Source organism: Symphalangus syndactylus, chromosome 4, assembly GCF_028878055.3.
Source record: "Symphalangus syndactylus isolate Jambi chromosome 4, NHGRI_mSymSyn1-v2.1_pri, whole genome shotgun sequence".
Classification (NCBI taxonomy): Eukaryota; Metazoa; Chordata; class Mammalia; order Primates; family Hylobatidae; genus Symphalangus; species Symphalangus syndactylus.
Window position 1 is genome coordinate 18793356 of NC_072426.2, and position 23001 is coordinate 18816356.

At 39.5% G+C, this 23001-nt stretch overlaps 1 long non-coding RNA gene across 2 annotated transcripts in view; it reads left to right on the forward strand.

The window, feature by feature from the left end:
* LOC134736449 (uncharacterized) overlaps positions 1–23001 on the forward strand; it is a 105539-nt gene that overhangs the window by 20353 nt on the left and 62185 nt on the right. The window contains exon 1 of one of the 2 annotated variants that reach the window (XR_010120455.1): positions 15603–15685. The exons of the other annotated variant lie outside the window; for it this stretch is intronic. This is a non-coding gene — a long non-coding RNA (uncharacterized lncRNA). Of the gene's footprint in view, positions 1–15602; positions 15686–23001 lie in introns of those variants that run through there. 2 annotated transcript variants of the gene reach the window in all.

A 23001-nucleotide genomic window follows, 5' to 3' on the forward strand; every position in this document is an offset into this window, starting at 1 on the left:
TTAAGAGTGGCCCTGAGGTTATGTTGTAGCCAGGGGTGAGTGAAAATGGCACGTGATATTTCCGAAGACATGTCCTTAAGGGAAGAGGCTGTATTGCTTATCCCCACTTCCTCCATCCCGCTGCTGTCATGGGAGAGAGAAACTGTCTTCTCTCTAAATGTACGTTAGCTTGAGTTTCTATTTTCATGCAGCTGAACCTGTATCTTAACTAGTATACAATTTGGTATATGAAATGGAGTACTGCACATAATGGGAACTTAAATAGCTGCATTTGTTTGATGGTTTCAAGTATAGAGACACTGCAGAATGTAAGGGGAGGCATTTTTATTAATGGTGTGGCAAGGCTGTAGACAATATGCCTCTGATAACTGGACAGGCAGATTATGGGCCAAGTGAGCCAATAACTCCAGGGGAAATGGTGAAAAAAAATCAATGTCTGTTGGCTACTCCTTTTGTAGAAGGCCCCACAAGAGAGAGGAGAAGTCAAGCAAGTTCATAAGCAGAAATAGAGGGAATACAGCTCAGCTGAGGGACTCTGTGTCTAAGGCAATATTAGATGACTGGGAGTCTAGTAATTTGGGGCTTATAGTACTGAAAAAGTCAACTGATTCTGTAATCCAAATATAAGGAATTATAGAACTGTCGGCTTTAGCAGGAGATAAGAATAGACCCACAAACCTCTTCAAGCACCTTCGTTAGACTATGGGAACTGGTGTACCTGCAAAGATGAAATTAAGGATGTTGCCTTGCCACCCAAGCCTGCTGCCTCAGTTGACTTTCAGGAGCTGCCAGTTACTCCAGAGAGTGTTCTAGCCATAGGACAGAGGATAGTAAGTAAAATGTCAGTCTTAAAGTCTAAAAACGATGTGCTGATGAATCTTCAGCTGTACTTAACTCTTGAAATCTAAAAGACTAGAAGCCTCGTATGATTTTGAGGGAATATTATTGCCAAACAACCCATACATCAGGCCTGCAAAAACTTGAGATTTTGTGACCTTGAAAGCAATTTGGAAATCTGTAAACCTACATTAGTGGGAAGTAGGTTGTGAAAGCTGTGTAGTCCCACTTCAGAGGTATCTAAGGAGGATAATGGTAAAAAAAGACACCCTTCCCCACCCCGAAAACCAGAGGCCTCTGAGGAAAGTGGACAAGCAGACAGCAAAACTGAGGTCTTCTAGCTTGGCTAGTAGAGACAGTTGTGAGAGCTCTGGGAGTTTTCACTATATGGCCCAGTGGTATATGATAATTGAGTAGCTTTTATTGTGATTGTGCTCTACCTACTCCACCATTGGGTATGCTGCATAAGTTAACTTGCCTTATTATTATTATTTTTTGTAAATGACTAGACCATATCAGGATTTGATGTAAAGGAGTACACATCACTGAAAAAGTTTCCAACTGATGCAGTAATTGGATATAGCCGTGAGATAGTATCCTTTGGGTTTTGGTTTGTATGTTGCATATTTTAGAAGAAGTGTGCCACACCATTCAGGCCTCACTTTAAGAGAACTTCTCCAGCAAAGAGTGTAATCACTGGCAACCTGAACTTCAGTACCTTCGAGATCCATCAAAGTGTTCTAGCAGAGGACATGCTCTCCCTGACTCTCTGGGCAACTCTAGCCAATGATTGAGCATTGTTGGGGTTCTAGGTACTGGTCACTGCTGCCCAAGATGGGACAATTTTTGCTCTGTAGCTCCCTCTTGGACTGGTTGAGTGTTTTTCCTTTAAAAGAAGTACCACAATCTGGGTTCTTCCTACTCAAGACTCCTTCTTCCTTCTTTTCTTTTCACAGGTGTCAAACTTACATTGAGGTCTGAAGGTTTTTTCAACCAACTCCTCTCCCTGTCCCCTTTATCTTTCACAGGCATCCACATCCAATATATCTCTCACACTTCTAAGTCTGCCTTGACCACTGCTTCTTACAGGTCCTGAACCCACACAGGTGTATTGTTCACTGTAGAGTCAAGTAATATGCCAGTATTATATTTCCTTTTGTGTGAGGTACAAAGTAACCATCCCTGTGCCATCTAATGGAGAATGTTCCTTGTATCAAGTTCAAATATTCTCCTTTTTACACTTCACCAAATGCTTTGTTTATCCTCAAGTTTTTCTAGACTCCCAGCATTATTTTTTATTTGTTCTCATTTTCTCTCTGAACTTCCCACACAAAACATTCTGTTCTCTGGCCCCAATCTTTACTAGCACTCTCTAGAACAGCTGTGTGGATGTCATCCTGGAATTTTGCTTCATTCTTCTCTTAGGTTGGGTATCACTGTTTCTGAGGACATTATGCTTTCTTCCTTTGTTTTGATGGAATACTTGCCTATTTTCTTGAGATACATTTTTATATCTAAGAAATGGTGCATTTAAGTAAACTTCTGAGTTCTTGCATGTTAAAAAACATTTTTGTGATGTTCTTTTTGGTGGTTATAAGGTTAGTTATAGAAATCTGGGTTGAAAATAATTTTTTCCTGGGAACTTTGATGACCTTTCTCCATTGCCTTTCCACATTCTGTGTTCTGATGAGAAAGCTAACGTCTTTGACTCTTATTCCTTTGCAAGTGAGCTGTATTTTCTCCTTGGCAGTTATTTGGGTCTTCTCTTTATCCTTAGGCATATAACATTTTTTTCCAGGACACATTTAAGTGCTGGACATAGAATGAGTTCTTTTAGTCTGAAGACTGGATCCATCTTAGGGAAATTATCTATTAGCATTTCTGTGATAATCTTTCCCCTCTTCTTTTTTTCTGTAATTTGTATTTGGATGTAAAACCTCTTGGAGTAGCCCTTTGGATCTTTTGTCTTTTCTGTCATTTTTAAGTTTCCTTGTATTGTAATTTGGGAGATTTGTTTAGATTTATTTTCTAAGTTTTCTATTAAATTTTTATTTTGGCAAACATTTTAATTTCCAAAGGTTTTTTTTATTGTAATTCAATAATTCCTCCTTCATGCCATGTTATAGTTATTTTATGAATGCGGTATTTTTAAAAAATTTAATTATTTTAGAGGAAAATAAGTCACATTCAAGAGAATGTGATATACATATATAATAATGTATATGCATATAATAAATGTATAACAAAATGAATACCCATGCACCTCTCGCCTTGGTTAAACAGCATAAAAGCTCCTGTGTTCTCCCTCTTCATCATGTGCCCCTGCCCTCCAGAGGTAACACCTACACTGAAGGTTGTGATAATCATTCCTTTGTTATTAAAAATAGTTTTACCACCTATGTATGTATTACTAAATTATTATTTAGTTTTTCCTTCCCTTAAACTTTATAGATTTGTAATGCATTTTTTAGTGAATTGCTCATCTGATTTATTGAAATTGCTCATTTACTAATAGCCTCTATCCTGTGATATTTGTAGTTGATGGCTTATACCTTAAAAAAGCATTATCATCATTTTAATGAAGCCTCAGGAGGTAAAGGAGATAAACATATGTGTTCCACTTGTCTTATTACATTAGAAGGCCAGATGAGATTTTAAAAAATTAATCTGTGAATCATGTTATTTCATTAATTCATACTTGGTCTTATTAGCATATAGGTATTTATTAAATGTGTATATCTAATACTAACAATTTAAAAATATTTTGTAATTTAAAATCTTCACTAAATGCTTTTATGGAATTAGTGGATTAACTGGGCTTTGGGATCAGTCAAACCCAGGTTAAAATCCCTACTCCACTACCTTTTAGTCAATAGATATTGGGCAAATCACTTAGTTTCTAAAATCTCCTATTTCCTTCTCTGTAAATGAAGGTAATAATACCTACCCCAAACTGTTATTTGACGGTTAAATGAGATAGTGTATGTGAAGGACTTAACCTACCATTCAGCATGTGGGAAGTAATAAATGTAAGTCTTGCTTTTATCCCTGATTAAAGAAGAGTGACTGTTTTTTATGTCCTACTACATTTCACAAACAGGGCTAGGTTCACAACCTGTGCAGTCACACAGGGACTCAGAAGGGCTCCATGCTTGACTAATTCTCTGCTGTCATTGTTTTGAAATTATTAATAATTTTATCTTTAAGTTTGTGTAAGTGAGGTCCAGTGGGCAATGCAGCATGTGCATAAGCAGAGGTGGTACATTTAGTATGTATGTCCACCTCTCTTTGCAGCCCCATTCACATAGAGTGTTCGCAATGATCCCTGAGCACATACTTCCAGTGAATGCATAGTGCATGGTGGTTCAGCGAGATTCAAACCAGTATAGAAGAAGTGTTATGTCTATGCCTAAGTGGGGGTGCTCATAGTCACAAGAGGCCACACTTCGTTTGAACCAGAACTTGCTTTGAATGCAGAAAGAAGGCAATGTCATCCCAAGAAACACAAATGACCACGGAAACTTATCATTTCCTTTTTTACTCATGTTGCTTCCCACTATTTGTCAACTACTTCTGCTGGAAGTAACATACAAAAGGAAATATTGGGTAACCCACAGTTCCTTTTCCTTTCAGTCCTTTCCTACTCATCAGCAAGCCAAAGGTAGAGAGTGTTGGTAGAATTTGCTGGCACTAAGAGATGAAATAAAACAATTGAGTTAGTTTTGAGCATCATTTACACTCCTCTGCTAAGAATGAAATACATATGTATGTCTGAGAAATTGGGTAATTTTGACTATCCTGTATACCAGTTAAATGTCCTTATATTTTAAAATTGCTATGGCCACAAAAAAGAATGAAACATGTATTTTGCAGTAACATGGATGGAGCCGGAGGCTATTATCCTAAGTGGAATAACTCAGAAACAGAAAACCCAAGACTGCATGTTCTCCCTTATAAGTGGGAGATAAACAATGGGTACACATGGACCTACAGAGGGAAATAATAGACACTGGGGACTCCAAGAGGGAGGAAAGTGGAAAGGGAGTGAGGAGTGAAACAGTACCTATTGCTACAATGTTCACTATTCAGGTGATGAGTACACTAGAAGTCCAAACCCCACTACTACAAAATATACCCATGTAATAAACCTGCACATGGGCCCCTGAATCTATTTTTTCAATTTAAAACATAAAAAAACAGAGTTTTTAAAACGTAGATTGCCACAAGTAACAAATAAAAGACACCACAAGACGTCGAGAGAGATCATGGAGGAAAGGAAACAGCTTTATGTTTTAGGACTTCAACAGCACTGTTTTTTCCCAGCATTTTAAACAAGAGGTCCTGTGCTTTCATTTTATGCTAGGCTTCACAAATTACACAGCAGGCCCTGCTCATAAGAACATTTAGTGAATAACAAAGTCTGCTTTTTATCAGCACAATCTGGAAAAATGATTGCCAGTAAGTTGGATTTGTAATTTTCTTTTATGACAGTTGGAGACAATATCATAGAATACAATCTAATCTTGCATTTAGGTAATTAATTGTTTCTGCTGAATTGGTGAGTACAGGGCCAAATAACCTTGCTTAAATGGGGAAAGTGGAAGAGAAAGAGACAGTAAATCTATCATTGTGTTTCAATAATTTCAGGAGAAAAAGTTATACACAAGATTGTGTGGAGAGCGTGCCAAATGGTGTTCCCTTTTGGGCTATTTTACCCCTTTACAAAATATTGTGTTTTAGTGTGTTTAGAAGCATCTACGATCCAGTGCCACCCTAGGCTTCTGCCATAGTCCTGCTAGGCTAATAGATATTTGGTGGCTGGAAACATGATGGGAGAGACAAAATAAATGGCTTTTTGCTTTTTTGTTTTTAATCCATGAGAAAGAATTCACATGAGCTTCATTTGCTAAAGACCAAGGAGTAGTAACATCAGTAGGTGACACTAGTGTGTAAAATTACATCCTTTTCTGTATTTTTTTTAAAATAGAGCTTGTTATGTTTTAAATAATTTTGACAGATAATATGCTATAAAAAGGGATAGCACCAAGATGAAAGCCATTGACAAGAGAATGACAAAAAAGATTAAGGATCCTATCAACAGGGCTGAAGGGAAGTTTCATGGAAGAGTTTGAAGAAAGTTTTTCTTGTGATAACATACTTCTGAAGAAAGCATAAGGGCGATGGATGGTTTCAGATTTTGAGCTTCAACACCCCACTGTGATATTTGATTGTGTGATATTTGTTCACAAAGACATCTAAATACTGCAGCAGTCTCTCTGTTTTGAATGCCTTAAAATGGTAGCTGCCATTAGGTGGCACTGCGTGTATGTTTGTGTAGACCAATTTTGTTTTAAAGGATATTCTTTATTGAGAATTAAGGACCTAACAAGAAGGATTAAGAAGTCATAGAAAACCAGTTTTGTTTAATATATATAGATAAATGCACACAAGTACTTCTTTGTGGAGACATTAGAGTGCTTTTAATATGTGAGGTTGGCATACAGATATAACATACAAAGGCAAAATATAACATACAAAGAAAGCAAGAAAGCACAATGTATTTGCCTTTTTAAGATGCCATTACTACCCTTTTACTTTTATTTCTTATTGACAGTTGTCATTTATTACAGTGTAATATTGCTGACCTGCTCTTCATCTTCACCCAGAGCCTGGAGTCTTTGGAGGGGTCTTTGCTCTATGAGACACTGCAGACATTTTCTTTCTAGCCTAACTGCTTTAATGACTTGTAGGTTATGTTAGAAGTAAATAAGAAATAGGGTGCTTTAGGAGTAAAAACTTCAGACTTATTTTTATTTTTATTTTTAATTTTGTGGATTCGTGATTGATATATATATTTATGGAGTACATAAGATACTTTGATACAGACATGCAATGTGGAATAATCACATCATGCAAAGTGGGGTATCCATCCCCTCAAGCATTTATCCCTTGTGTTACAAACAACCCAATTTTACTCTTTTAGTTATTTTAAAATGTACAATTAAATTATTATTGACTATAGTCACCCTATTGTCCTATCAAATAGTAGGTCTTACTCATTCTTTCTTTTTTTTTTGCAGTGGTCCCCAACAATTTTGGCATGAGGAAACTGTTACATGAAATTTTCCCATGGACTGGGAGTTGTGGGGATGGTTTTAGGACAAAACTATTCCACTTCAGATCGTCAGGCATTAGTTAGGTTCTCATAAGGAGCGCACAACCTAGATCCCTCGCATGTGCAGTTCACAATAGGGTTTGTGCTCCTATGAGAATCTAATGCCCAGCTGATCTGACAGGAGGCAGAGCTCAGGCAGTAATGCTTGCTTGTCCACTGCTCACCTCCTGCTATGTGGCCTGGGTCCTAACCAGTACCGGTCTGTGGCCATTTTGGAGAGGTGTGGTGGTTGGGTAACCCTGTATTTTTGTACCCATTAACCATCCCTACCTTTCCCCCTCTGCCACTCCACTACCCTTCCCAGCTTCTGGTAGCCATCCTTCTACTCTCCATCTCTATGAGTTCAATTGCTTTGATTTTTAGATCCCACAAATAAATGACAAAATATGAAGTTTGTCTTTCTGCCCTGGCTTATTTCAATAAAATACTGGCAAACTGAATCCAGCAGCCCATCAAAAATCTTATCCACCACGATCAAGTCAGCTTCATACCTGGGATGCAAGGCTGGTTCAACATACACAAATCAATAAGCGTAATCCATCATATAAACAGAAACAAAGACAAAAACCACGATTTTCTCAACACTTAGTTCAATGACCTCTGGTTCCATCCATGTTGTTGCGAATGACAGGATTTCATTCTTTTTAATAGCTGAATAGTACTGCATTGTGTAAATGTACCACATTTTCTTTATCCAATCATCTATTGATGAACATTTAGGTTGCTTCCAAATCTTGGCTACTGTGAACAGTGCTACAACAAGTGTGGGGGTGCAGACACCTCTTTGATATACTGATTTCCTTACTTTTGGGTATATACACACCAGTAGGATTGCTGGATCATATGATAGATATAGTTTTAGTTTTTTGAGGAACCTCTAAACTGTTCTCCATAGTGGTTGTACTAATTTACATTCCCACTAACAGTGTACCAGGATTCCCTTTACTCCACATCCTCGCCAGCCTTTGTTATTGCCTGTCTTTTAGATAAAAGCCATTTTAACTGAGATGAATTGATATCTCATTGTAGTTTTATGAATCCCTTGTCAGATGTGTGGTTTGTAAATATTTTCTCATTCTGTGGGTTGTCTGTTCAGTTTGTTGATAGTTTTCTTTGCTGCAAAGAAGCTTTTTAGCCTGATGTTATCCCATTTATCCATTTTTGCTTTGGTTGCCTGTGCTTATGGGGTATTACTCAAGAAATTTTTGCCCAGATCAATGTTCTGGAGAGTTTTCCCAATGTTTTCTTGTAGCAGTTTCCTAGTTTGAGGTTTTAGATTTAAGTCTTTAATGCATTTAAATTAGATTTTTGTATATGGAGAGAGATAGTGGTTGTATCGTCCGATCTCACGTCGCTATAAAGAACTACCTGAGAGTGGATAATTTATAAACAAAAGAGGATTAATTGACTCACAGTTCCACAGGCTGTACAGGAAGCATGGCTGGGGAGGTCTCAGGAAACTTACAATCATGGCAGAAGGTGAAGAGGAAGGAGGCATGCCTTACATGGCGGAAGCAGGAGGAAGAGAGAGGAGTGGGAGGTGCTACACACTTTTAAACAACCAGACCTCATGAGAACTTACTCATTATCATGAGAACAGCAAGGGGGAAGTCTTCCCCTAGGATCCAATCACCTCCCACCAGGCCCCTCCTCCAATATTGGGGATTAAAATTCAACATGAGATTTTAGTGGGGACATAAATCTAAACCATATTATTCCACCCTGGCCCCTCCCAAATCTCACATTCTTCTCACATTGCAAAATACAATCATCCCTTCTTAACAGTTTCCCAAGTATTAACTCACTTCAGTATTAACTCAAAAATCCACAGTCCAAAGTCTCATCTGAGACTGTAAAATAAAAAGCAAGTTAGTTACTTCCAACATACAATGCAGGTACAGGCATTGGGTAAATACACCTGTTCCAAAAGGGAGAAATTAGCCAAAACAAAGGGGCTACAGGCCCCATGCAAGTCTGAAACTCAGCAGGGCAGTCATTAAATCTTAAAGTTCCAAAATAGTCTTTGACTCCATGTCTCATATTCAGCACACACTGATGCTAGGAGTGGGATTCCAAGGCCTTGGGCATTTCCATCCCTGTGGCTTTGCAGGGTACTTGCACCCCTTGGCCACTTTTACAGGCTGGCATTGATTGCCTGCTTCTTTTCCAGGTGCGTGGTTCAAGCTGTTGGTTGATCTACTCTTCTGTGGTCTGGAGGATGGTGGCCATCTTCTCACAGCTCCACTAGGCAGTGTCCCAGTGAGGACTCTGTGTGGCAGCTCCAACCCTGCATTTCCCTTCCACACTGTCCTGGTAGATTCTCCATGAGAGTTCTGCCCCTGTAGCAGACTTCTGCCTGGACATCCAGGTGTTTCCTTACATCCTCTGAAATCTAGGCAGAGGCTCCCAAGCCTCAACTCTTGCCCTCTGCACACCTGCAGGATTAATACCATGTGGAAGCTGCCAGACTTACGGCTTGCACCCTTTGGAGCAGGAGCCAGAGATGTATCTGGGGCTCCTTTAGCCATGGGAGCTGGGGCAGCTGGGACTCAGGGAGCAGTGTCCTGAGGTTGTGCAAGGCAGTGGGGCCCTGGCCTTGGCCCACAAAACCTTTCTTCCCTCCTAGCCCTCCACGCCTGTGATGGCAGGAGCTGCTGCAAAGGTCTCTGAAATGCCTTTCAGGCATTTTTCCCATTGTCTTGGCTGTTAACATTAGGCTCCTCTTATGCAAATTTCTGTAGCCAGCTTGAATTCCTCCCCTGAAAATGGGTTTTTCTTTGCTACCACATGGCCAGGCTGCACATTTCCAAACTTTTATGCTCTGCTTTCCTTTTAAATGTAAGTTCCAGTTTCAGATCTTCTTTTTGCTCACATATATAAGCGTACACTGGTAAAAGCAGCCAGGGCACATCTTGAATGCTTTGCTACTTAGAAATTTCTTCTGCCAGATACACTAAATCATCTCTCTCAAGTTCTAAGTTCCACAGATCTCTAGAGTAGGGGCAGAATGCTTCCAGCCTCTTTGCTAATACATAACAAAAGTGACCTTTGCTCCGGTTCCTAAGAAGTTCTTCATCTCAATCTGAGACCATCTCAGCCTGGACTTTATTTTCCACATCACTATCAGCATTTTGGTCAAAACAATGTCACAAGTCTCTAAGAAGTTATAAACTTTCTCTCATCTTCCTGTCTTCTTCTGAGCCCTCCAATTCTTCCAACCTCTGCCCATTACTCAGTTCCAAAGTCACTTCCACATTTTCAGGTATCTTTATAGCCATACCCCACTTCTAAGTACCAATTTTATGTGTTAATCTGTTCTTGAATTGCTATAAAGAACCACCTGAGACTGGGTAATTTATAAATAAAAGAGGTTTGATTAACTCACAGTTCTATAGGCTATACAGGAAGCATGGCTGGGGAGAGCTCAGGAAATTTACAATCATGGTGGAAGGCAACGAAGAAGGAGGCACATCTTACTTGGCAGAAACAGGAGGAAGTGAGGGAGCGGGGAGGTTCCACATGCTTTTAAACAACCAGATCTCATGAGAACTCACTATCATGAGAACAGCAAGGGAAATTCCACCTCCATGATGGAACCACCTTCCACCAGGTCCGTCTTCCAACATAGGAGATTATAATTCAACATGAGATTTGGGCAGAGACACAAATTCAAACCATATCAGACGTCTAGTTTTATTATTTTGCATGTGGATAGTCTGTTTTCCCAGCACTATTTATTGGAGATACTGTTTTCCCTAGTATATATTCTTTATATCTCTGTCAAAAATTTGTTCACAGCAGGTGTATGGATTTGTTTGAGTTCTCTAGTCCGTTTCATTGGTCTATGTGTCTGTTTTTGTGCCAGTACCATGCTGTTTTCATCACTATAGCCCTGTAGTAAAATTTGAAGTGAAGTAATTTGATTCATCCAGTTTTGTTTTTTTTGCTCAGGATAGCTTTTGCTATTATGTTTTTGTTTGTTTGTAGTTCCATATAAATGTTAGGATTTTTTTTTTATTTCTGTGAGGAATGTCATTGGTATTTTGATAGAGCTTGCACTGAATCTTTAGCTTGCTTTGGGTAGTGTGGACATTTTAAAAATATTCATTCTTCTAATCCATGAACATGGAGTCTTTTTCCATTTTCTGTGTCCTCTTCAATTTCTTTCATCAGTATTTCATAGTTTTCATTGCAGAGATTTTTTACTTCTTCGGTTAATTCCTATGTATTTAATTTTATTTGTGGCTATTGTAAATGGGATAACTTTTTTGATTTATTTCTTGTATTGTTCACTGTTGGCATATAGAAATGCTGATTTTTGTATGTTGATTTTGTATCCTGCAACTTTACTACATTATTGGTTCTCATAGTATTTTTGTGGAGTCTTTAGGTTTTTCCAAATATAAGATATCATCTCCAAACAAGGTTATTTCGACTTCTTCCTTTCCAATTTGGATGCCATTTATTTCTTTCTGTTGTCTGATTGCTCCAGCTAGGGCTTCCAGTACTATGTCGAATAACTGTGGTGAAAGTGAGCATTCTTGTTGTGTTCCAGATCTTAGAGGAAGGCTTTCAGTTTTTCCCCATCCAGTATGATACTAGCTGTTGGTCTGTCATATATGGCTTTTATTATGTTTAGGAATGTTCCTTCTGTACCAAGTTTTTTGAGTATTTTTATCATGAAGGGATGTTGAATTTTTATCAAATGCTTTGTCAGCATCAATTAAAATGCTCACATGGATTTTGTTTTTCATTCTGTTGATATAATGTATCACATTAATTGATTTGCATATGTTGAACCATTCTTGCATCCCTGGTGTAAATTCGACTTGGTCATGATGAATGATCTTTCTAATGTATTGTTGAATTCAGTTTGCTGGTATTTTGTTGAGGATTGTTGCATCAGTATTAATCAGAAATGTTGACCTGTAGTTTTCTTACTTTTTTAAGGTGTTTTTGTCGGTTTTGATATGAGGATAATACTGGTCTCATAGGATGAGTTTGAAAGTATTCCTTTCTCGATATTTTGGAATAGTTTGAGTAGGGTTGGTATTTATTCTTTAAATGTTTGCTAGAATTCAGAATAAAGCCATTGGGTTCCAGGCCAAAAAGTTTACTGGGAGACTTTAAAAAATTGTTTCAATCTTATCACTTGTTATTTTTCTATTCATGGCTCAATCTTGGTATCCATGTGTCCGGTAATTTATCCACTTCTTCTAGATTTTCCAACTTACTGGCATACAGTTACTCATAGTAGCTACTAATGATCCTTTCAATTCCTCATATCAGTTGTAATGTCTTGTTTTTATCGCTAATTTCATTTATTATATTTGGATCTTCTCCCTGTTTTCTTCATTTGTCTGGCTAAACGTTTGTCCATTGTGTTCATCTTTTCAATAAACTACCTTTTTGTTTCACTGATCTTTTGTATTGTTTGCTTCATTTCAACTTTATTTATGCTCTGATCTTTATTATTTCTTTTCTTCTACTAGTTTTGGGTTTGGTTTGCTCTTACTTTTCTATTTTTCTAATTCTTTAAGATGCATCATTAAGTTGTTTATTTAAAAGTTGTTTCTTTTATGATGTAGATAGGCACTTATAGCTATAAAATTTCCTCTTAGTACCATTTTCACTGTATCCCGTAGGTTTTTGGTGTTGTTTGATTCCACTACCATTTGATTCAAGAAACATTTCAATTTCCTTCTTAATTTCTTCTGTGACCCACTGGTCATCCAGGCACATGTTGTATAATTTCCATCTGTTTGTATGGTTTTCAAAATTCCTCTTGTTAATTCATTTCTAGTTTTACTTCATTGTGGTCAGATAAGATGCTTGATATTATTTCATTTTTTGAATGTTTTAAGACTTGTTTTGCGATCTAACATTTGGTCTGCCCTTGAGGATGATCCATATGCTGAGAAGAAGAATGTGTATTCTGTAGCAATTGAATAAAATGTGCTGTAAATACTTTGGGAGGCCAAGGTGGGCAGATTGCTTGAGGTCAGGAGTTTGAGACAAGCCTGGCCAACGTGGCAAAACCCCGTCTGTATTAAAAATCCAATTTTTTTTTTTATTATACATCAAGTTTTAGGGTACATGTGCACAACGTGCAGGTTATTTATATATGTATGCATGTGCCATTTTGGTGTGCTGCACCCATTAACTCGTCATTTAACATTAGGTATATCTCCTAATGCTATCCCTCCCCTCTCTCCCCACCCCACAACAGGCCCTGGTGTGGGATGTTCCCCTTCCTGTCTCCATGTGTTCTCATTGTTCAATTCCCACCTATGAGTGAGAACATGCAGTGTTTGTTTTTTTTGTCCTTGTGATAGTTTACTGAGAATGATGGTTTCCAGCTTCATCCATGTCCTTACAAAGGACATGAACTCATCATTTTTTATGGCTTCATAGTATTCCATGGTGTATATGTGCCACATTTTCTTAATCCAGTCTATCATTGTTGGACATTTGGGTTGATTCCAAGTCTTTGCTGTTGTGAATAGTGCCACAATAAACATACATGTGCATGTGTCTTTATAGCAGCATGATTTATAATCCTTTGGGTATATACCCAGTAATGGGATGGCAGGGTCAAATGGTATTTCTAGTTCTAGATCCCTGAGGAATCACCACACCGGCTTCCACAACAGTTGAACTAGTTCACAGTACTGCCAACAGTGTAAAAGTGTTCCTATTTCTCCACATCCTCTCCAGCACCTGTTGTTTCCTGAGTTTTTAATGATGGCCATTCTAACTGGTGTGAGATAGTATCTCATTGTGGTTTTGATTTGTATTTCTCTGATGGCCAGTGATGATGACCATTTTTTCATGTGTGTTTTGGCTGCATAAATGTCTTCTTTGATGGGGTTGTTTTTTTTTTTCTTATACATTTGTTTGAGTTCATTGTAGATTCTGGATATTAGCCCTTTGTCAGATGAGTAGATTGCAAAATTTTTCTCCCATTCTGTAGGTTGCCTGTTCACTCTGATGGTAGTTTCTTTTCCTGTGCAGAAGCTCTTTAGTTTAATTAGATCCCATTTGTCAATTTTGGCTTTTGTTGCCATTGCTTTTGGTGTTTTAGACATGAAGTCCTTGCCCATGCCTATGTCCTGAATGGTATTGCCTAGGTTTTCTTCTAGCGTTTTTATGGTTTTAGATCTAACATTAAAGTCTTTAATCCATTTTGAATTAATTTTTGTATAAGGTGTAAGGAAGGGATCCAGTTTCAGCTTTCTACATATGGTTAGCCAGTTTTCCCAGCACCATTTATTAAATAGGGAATTGTTTCCCCATTTCTTGTTTTTGTCAGGTTTGTCAAAGATCAGATGGTTGTAGATATGCGGCATTATTTCTGAGGGCTCTGTTGTGTTCCATTGGTCTATATCTCTGTTTTGGTACCAGTACCATGCTGTTTTGGTTACTGTAGCCTTGTAGTATAGTTTGAAGTCAGGTAGTGTGATGCCTCCAGCTTTGTTCTTTTGGCTGAGGATTGACTTGGCAATACGGGCTCCTTTTTGGTTCCATATGAACTTTAAAGTAGATTTTTCCAATTCTGTGAAGAAAGTCATTGGTAGCTTGATGAGGATGGCATTGAATTTATAAATTACATTGGGCAGTATGGCCATTTTCACGATATTGATTCTTCCAACCCATGAGCATGGAATATTCTTCCATTTGTTTGTATCCTTTTTTATTTCATTGAGCAGTGGTTTGTAGTTCTCCTTGAAGAGGTCCTTCGTATCCCTTGTAAGTGGGATTCCTAGCTATTTTATTCTCTTTGAAGCAATCGTGAATGGGAGTTCACTGATGATTTGGCTCTCTGTTTGTGTGTTATTGGTGTATAAGAATGCTTGAAATTTTTGCACATTGATTTTGTATCCTGAGATGTTGCTGAATTTGCTTATCAGCTTAAGGAGATTTTGGGCTGAGATGATGGGGTTTTCTAGATATACAATCATGTCATCTGCAAACAGGGACAAATTGACTTCCTCTTTTCCTAATTGAATACCCTTTATTTCCTTCTCCTGCCTGATTGCCCTGGCCAGAACTTTCAACACTATGTTGAATAGGAGTGGTGAGAGAGGGCATCCCTGTCTTGTGCCAGTTTTCAAAGTGAATGCTTCCAGTTTTTGCCCATTCAGTATGATATTAGCTGTGGGTTTGTCATAAATAGCTCTTATTATTTTGAGATACGTCCCATCAATACCTAATTTACTGAGAGTTTTTAGCATGAAGGGCTGTTGAATTTTGTCAAAGGCCTTTTCTTCATCTATTGAGATAATCATGTGTTTTTTGTTGTTAGTTCTGTTTATATGCTGGATAAAGTTCATTGATTTGCATATGTTGATCCAGCCTTGCATCCCAGGGATGAAGCCCACTTGATCATGGTAGATAAGCTTTTTGATGGGCTGCTGGATTCAGTTTGCCAGTATTTTATTGAGGATTTTTGCATCGATGTTCATCAGGGATATTGGTCTAAAATTGTCTTTTTTTGTGTGTCTCTACCAGGCTTTGGTATCAGCATGATGCTTGCCTCATGAAATGAGTTAGGGAGGTTTCCCTCTTTTTCTATTGATTGGAATAGTTTCAGAAGGAATGGAACCAGCTCCTCTTTGTACCTCTGGTAAAATTCGGCTGTGAATCCATCAGGTCCTGGACTTTTTTTACTTGGTAAGCTATTAATTATTGCCTCAATTTCAGAGCCTGTTATTGGTCTATTGAGCGATTCAACTTCTTCCTGGTTTAGTCTTGGGAGGGTGTGTGTGTCGAGGAATTTATCCATTTCTTCTAGATTTTCTAGTTTATTTTCATAGAAGTGTTTATAGTATTCTCTGATGGTAGTTTGTATTTCTGCGGGATCAGTGGTGATATCCCCTTTATCATTTTTTATTGCATCTATTTGATTCTTCTCTCTTCTCTTCTTTATTCATCTTGCCAGCGGTCTATCAATTTTGTTGATCTATTCAAAAAAACAGCTTCTGGATTCATTGATTTTTTGAAGGGTTTTTTGTGTCTCTATGTCCTTCAGTTCTGCTCTGATCTTAGTTATTTCTTGCCTTCTGCTAGCTTTTGAATGTGTTTGCTTTTGCTTCTCTAGTTCTTTTAATTGTGATGTTAGGGTGTCAATTTTAGATGTTTCCTGCTGTGTCTTGTGGGCATTTAGTGCTATAAATTTCTCTCTACACACTGCTTTGAATATGTCCCAGAGATTGTGGTATGTTGTGTCTTTGTTCTCGTAGGTTTCAAAGAACATCTTTATTTCTGCCTGCATTTCGTTATGTACCCAGTAGTCATTCAGGAGCACGTTGTTCAATTTCCATGTAGTTGAGTGGTTTTGAGTGAGTTTCTTAATCCTGAGTTCTAGTTTGATTGCACTGTGGTCTGAGAGACTGTTATAATTTCTGTTCTTTTACATTTGCTGAGGAGTGCTTTACTTCCAACCATGTGGGCAGTTTTGTAATAGGTGTGGTGTCGTGCTGAAAAGAATGTATATTCTGTTGATTTGGGGTGGAGAGTTCTGTAGATGTCTATTAGGACTGCTTGGTGCAGAGCTGAGTTCATTTCCTGGATATCCTTGTTAACTTTCTGTCTCGTTGATCTGTCTAATGTTGACAGTGGGGGTGTTAAAGTCTCCCATTATTATTGTGTGGAAGCCTAAGTCTCTTTGTAGGTCTCTAAAGACTTGCTTTATGAATCTGGTTGCTCCTGTACTGGGGGCATATATATTTAGGATAGTTAGCTCTGCTTGTTGAATTGATCCCTTTACCATTATGTAATGGCCTTGTTTGCCTCTTTTGATCTTTGTTGGTTTAAAGTCTCTTTTATCAGACAGTAGGACTGCAATGCCTGCATTTTTTTGTTTTCTGTTTGCTTGGTAGATCTTCCTCCATCCCTTTATTTTGAGCCTATGTGTGTCTCTGCACATGAGATGGGTTTCCTGAATACAGCACACTGATAGGTGTGAATAGTGCCACTCTGTGTGAATACAGCACACTGATGGTTTTGTCCAATTTGGCAGTCTGTGTCTTTTAATTGGAGCATATAGCCCATTTACTTTTAAGGTGAATATTGTTATGTGTGAATTTGAACCTGTCATTATGATGTTAGCTGGTTATTTTGCTCGTTAGTTGATGCAGTTTCTTCCTAGCCTCGATGGTCTTTACAATTTGGCATGTTTTTGCAGTAGCTGGTACCGGTTGTTCCTTTCCACATTTAGTGCTTCCTTCAGGAGCTCTTGTAGGGGAGGCCTGGTGGTGACAAAATCTCTCAGCATTTGTTGTCTGTAAAGGATCTTATTTCTCCTTCACTTATGAAGCTTAATTTGTCTGGATATGAAATTCTGCGTTGAAAATTCTTTTGTTGAAGAATGTTGAATATTGGCCCCCACTCTCTTCTGGCTTGTAGAGTTTCTGCTGAGAGATCAGCTGTTAGTCTGATGGGCTTCCCTTTGTGGGTAACCCGACCTTTCTCTGAGGCTGCCCTTAACATTTTTTCCCTCATTTCAACTTTGCTGAATCTGACAATTATGTGTCTTGGAGTTGCTCTTCTCGAGGAGTATCTTTGTGGCATTCTCTGTATTTCATGAATCTGAATGTTGGCCTGCCTTGCTAGATTGGGGAAGTTCTCCTGGATGATATCCTGCAGAGTGTTTTCCAACTTGGTTCCATTCTCTCCGTCACTGTCAGCTACACGAGTCAGACATAGGTTTGGTCTTTTCACATAGTCCCATATTTCTTGGAGGCTTTGTTCATTTCTTTTTATTCTTTTTTCTCTAAACTTCTCTTCTCACTTCATTTCATTCATTTGGTCTCCCATCACTGATACATTTTCTTCCAGTTGATCGAGTTGGCTACTGAGGCTTGTGCATTCGTCATGTAGTTCTCGTGCCATGGTTTTCAGCTCCATCAGGTCTTTTAAGGACTTCTCTGCATTGGTTATGCTAGTTAGCCATTCATCTAACCTTTTTTCAAGGTTTTTAACTTCTTTGCCATGGGTTCAAACTCCCTCCTTTAGCTTGGAGTAATTTGATCATCTGAAGGCTTCTTCTGTCACCTCATCAAATTCATTCTCCATCCAGCTTTGTTCCATTGCTGTTGAGGAGCTGCATTCATTTGGAGGATGAGAGGCACTCTGATTTTTAGAATTTTCAGTTTTTCTGTTCTGTTTTTTCCCCATCTTTGTGGTTTTATCTACCTTTGGTCTTTGATAGTGGTGACGTACAGATGAGGTTTTGGTGTGGATGTCCTTTCTTTTTGTTAGTTTTCCTTCTAACAGTCAGGACCCTCAGCTGCAGGTCTGTTGGAGTTTGCTGGAGGTCCACTCCAGACCCTGTTTGCCTGGGTATCAGCAGCAGAGTCTGCAGAACAGTGGATATTGGTGAACAGCAAATGTTGCCGCCTGATCATTCCTCTGGAAGGTTTGTCTCAGAGGAGTACCCGGCCTTGTGAGGTGTCAATCTGCCCCTACTGGGGGGTGCCTTCCAGTTAGGCTGCTCGGGGGTCAGGGACCCACTTGAGGAGGCAGTCTGTCTGTTCTCAGATCTCCAGCTGCGTGCTGGGAGAACCACTACTGTCTTCAAAGCTGTCAGACAGGGACATTAAAGTCTGCAGACGTTTCTCCTGCCTTTTGTTTGGCTATGCCCTGCCTCTAGAGGTGGAGTCTACAGAGGCAGGCAGGCCTCCTTGAGCTGTGGTGGGCTCCACCCAGTTCGAGCTTCCCAGTCACTTTGTTTACCTATTGAAGCCTTGGCAATGGTGGGCATCCCTCCCCCAGCCTCGCTGTGGCCTTGCAGTTTGATCTCAGACTGCTTTGCTAGCAATGAGTGAGGCTGCGTGGGCGTTACAGCCTCCAAGCCAGATGTGGGATACAATATCCTGGTGTGCCGCTTGCTAAGACCATTGGAAAAGCACAGTATTAGGGTGGGAGTGACCCAATTTTCCAGGTGCCGTCTGTCACCCCTTTCCTTGGATAGGAAAGGGAATTCCCTAACCCCTTGTGCTTGTCAAGTGAGGTGATGCCTCACCCTGCTTTAGCTCATGCTCAGTACGCTGCTGCACCCACTGTCCTGCATCCACTCTCTGACAATCCCCAGTGAGATGAACTCGGTACCTCGGTTGTAAATGCAGAAATCATTCGTCTTCTGCATTGCTCATGCTGGGAGCTGTAGACTGGAGCTGTTCCTATTCCGGTATCAGTTGTTTCTTTCCATGTTTAGTCCTTCAGGAGCTCTTGTAAGGCAGGCCTGGTCATGACAAAATCTCTTAGCATTTCCTTGTCTGTAAAGGATTTTATTTCTCCTTCACTTTTGATGCTTAGTTTGGCTGGATATGAGATTCTGGGTTGAAAATTATTTTCTTTCAGAATGTTGAATATTGCCCCCCACTCTGTTCTGGCTTGTAAAGTTTCTTCAGAGACATCTGCTGTTAGTCTGATGGGCTTCCCTTTGTGGGTAACCCGACCTTTCCCTCTCTCTGCCCTTAACGCTTTTTTTTTTATTTCAACCGTGGCAAATCTGAGAGTTATGTGTCTTGGGGTTGCTCTTCTTGAGGAGTATCTTTGTGGCATTCTCTGTATTTCATGGATTGAATGTTGGCCTGCCTTGCTAGGTTGGGGAAGTTCTCCTGGATAATATCCTAAACAGTGTTTTCTGACTTATTTCCATTCTCCCCATCACTTTCCTGTACATCAATCGAATGTATCTTTGGTTATTTCACACAGTTACATATTTCTTGCAGACTTTGTTCATTTGTTTTCACCTTTTTTTTCTCTAATCTTGTCTTCTCGCTTTACTTCATTAATTTGATCTTCAGTCACTGATATCCTTTCGTCCACTTGATCAAATCGGCTATTGAAGCTTGTGCATGCATCAAGAAGTTCTTGTGCTGTGTTTTTCAGCTCCATCAGGTCATTTAAGGTTTTCTCTACACTGTTTATTCTAGTTAGCCATTTGTCTAACCTTTTTTGAATGTTTTTAGCTTCCTTGCAATGGGTTAGAACATGCTCCTTTAGCTCGGAGAAGTTTGTTATTACTGACCTTCTGATCCTACTTCTGTCAGTTTGTCAAACTCATTCTCCATCCAGTTTTGTTCCCTTGCTTGTGAGGAGCTGCGATCATTTGGGGGAGAAGAGGCACTCTGGTTTTTGGAATTTTCAGCTTTTACTCCAGTGTCTTCCCATCTTTGTGGTTTTATCTAAGTTTGGTCTTTGATGTTGGTGACCTATAGATGGAGTTTTGGTGTGGATGTCATTTTTGTTGATGTTGATGCTATTCCTTTCTGTTTATTAGTTTTCCTTCTAACAGTCAGACCCCTCAGCTGCAGGTCTGTTGGAGTTTGCTGGAGGTCCACTCCAGACCCTGTTTGCCTGGGTATCACCAGCAGAGGCTGCAGAACAGCAAATATTGCTGTCTGATCCTTCCTCTGGAAGCTTCGTCCCAGAGGGGCACTGACCTGTTTGAGGTGTCTGTTGGCCCTTACTGGGAGGTGTTTCCCAGTCAGGCTACATGGGGGTCAGGGACCTGCTTGAGGAGGCAGTCTGTCCATTCTTGGAGCCTGAATGCTGTGCTGAGAGAACCACTGCTCTCTTCAGTGCTGTCAGACAGGGACGTTTAAATCTGCAGAAGCTGTCTTCTGCCTTTTCTACTATGACCTGCCCCCAGAGGTGGAATCTATAGAGGCAGTAGGCCTTACTGAGCTTTGGTGGGCTCTGCCCAGTTCGTGCTTCCTGGCCTCTTTGTTTACCCTGTGAGCTACCCAAGCCTCAGCAATGGTGGACGCCCCTCCCCGCCGTCAAGGTGCAGTGCCACAGGTCAATCTCAGACTGCTGCACTAGCAGTGAGCAAGGCTCCATAGGCATGGGACCTGTTGAGCCAGGCACGGGAGAGTATCTCCTGGTCTGCTGGTTGCTAAGACTATGGGAAAAGTGCAGTATTTCATCAGGAGTACACTGTTCCTCCAGGTACAGTCTGTCATGGCTTCTCTTGGCTAGGAAAAGGAAATCCCCTGACCCCTTGTGCTTCCTGGGTGAGGCAACACCCCACTCTGCTTCAGCTCACCCTCTGTGGGCTGCTTCCACTGTCCAACCAGTCACAATGAGAAGAACCAGGTACCTCAGTTGGAAATGCAGAAATCACCCATCTTCTGCATCAGTCTTGCTGGGAGCTGCAGACCAGAGCTATTTCTATTCGGCCATCTTGGAAGCAACCCCAGTTTTTGTTATTTCTATTTATACTTTATTGTACTATGTCTTGAGAAGTTTTTGTAGTTATTACTTCTGACTGGTTTACCATTTGATGTTTCTACTTAAAAGTAGTTTACACCACAATTACAGTGTTATAATATTCTTATAATATTCTATGTTTTTCTTGTGTGCTTACTATTATCCGTGAGTTTTTACTTTCAGATAATTTCCAACTGCTCATTGTATTAGTCCATTCTCACACTGCTATGAAGAACTGCCTGGGACTGGGTAATTTATAGAGGAAATAAGTTCAATTGAGTCACAGTTTAGTATGGCTGGGGAGACCTCAGGAAACTCACAGTCATGGCAGAAGGTGAAGGGGAAGCAAGGCACCTCTTCCCAAGGCAGCAGAAAGGAGAACTGCTGAGTGAAGGGGGAAAAAAATCCTTAAAAACCATTAGATCTCATGAGAACTCACTCAGTATCATGAGAACAGCGTGGGAGATACCACCCCCATGATCTCACCACCACCTGTTCTCTCCCTCATATGTAGGGATTATTGGGATTATTTGGATTATAATTCAAGATGAGATTTTGTTGGGGACACAAACCCTAGCCATATTACTCATTACCAACCTTTCCTTTCAGTTTGAATAACTCCCTTTAGCATTTCTTGTAGGACAAATATGGTGTTGATGAAATCAACTTTTGTTTGTCTGGGAAGGTCTTTGTTTCTCCTCCATGCTTTAAGGATATTTTCATGGGATATATTATTATAGGGTAAGAGTTTGATTCCTTCAGAACTTTAAGTATGTCATGCCACTCTTTTCTGGTCTGTAAGGTTTCCACTGAAAAGTCTGCTGCTGGATGTATTGGAGCTCATTGTATATTGTTGCTTTCCTCTTGCTGCTTTTAGAATCTTCTCTTTATCCTTGACCTTTGGAAGTTTGATTACTAAATGCCTTGAGGTGACTTCTTTGGGTTAAATCTGCTTAGTGTTCTATAACCTTCTTGTACTTGAATGTTGACGTCTTTCTCTAGGTTTCTGAAGTTCTGTAATATTTTCCCTTTGAATAGCTTTCTACCACATCTCTTTCTCTACCTCCTTTTTGAGGCCATTAATTCTTAGATGTGCCCTTTTGGGGTTGTTTTCTAGATATTGTAGGTGTGCTTTATTGTTTTTTATTCATTTTTCTTTTTTCTCTTGTGACCATGTGTTTTTAAATGGCTTGTCTTCAAGCTCACTAATTATTTCTTCTGTTTGATGAACTCTGCTATTAAAAGACTCTGTTGCATTCTTCAGTTATGCCAATTGCATTTTTCATCTGCAGTACTTCTGCTTGATGCTTTTTCATCATTTTAATCTGTTTGTTAACTTTATCTGATAGAATTCTGAGTTTCTTCTCTGTGTTATCTTCAATTTATTTGGGTTTCCTCAAAATGGCTATTTTGAATCCTCTGTCTGAAGTGTTACATATCTCTGTTTTCTTGATGCCTTATTTAGTTCATTTGGTGTGGTCATGTTTTCATGGATGATCTTGAAGCTTTAGATGCTTGTTCCTGTCTAGGCATTGAAGAGTTAGGCATTTATTGTAGTCTTTGCAATCTAGACTTGTTTATGCCTGTCCATCTTGCGAATTATTTCCACGTATTCAAAGGGGCTCGGGCCTCAAGCACCAAAATGCTGTGTTTTTTGTAGACTAATAGAGGTACCACCCTGGTGGTCTTGGATGAGATCCAGAATACTCTGGATTACCAGGCAAAGACTCTTATACTTTTCCCTTACTTTCTCCCAAACAGAGTCTTTC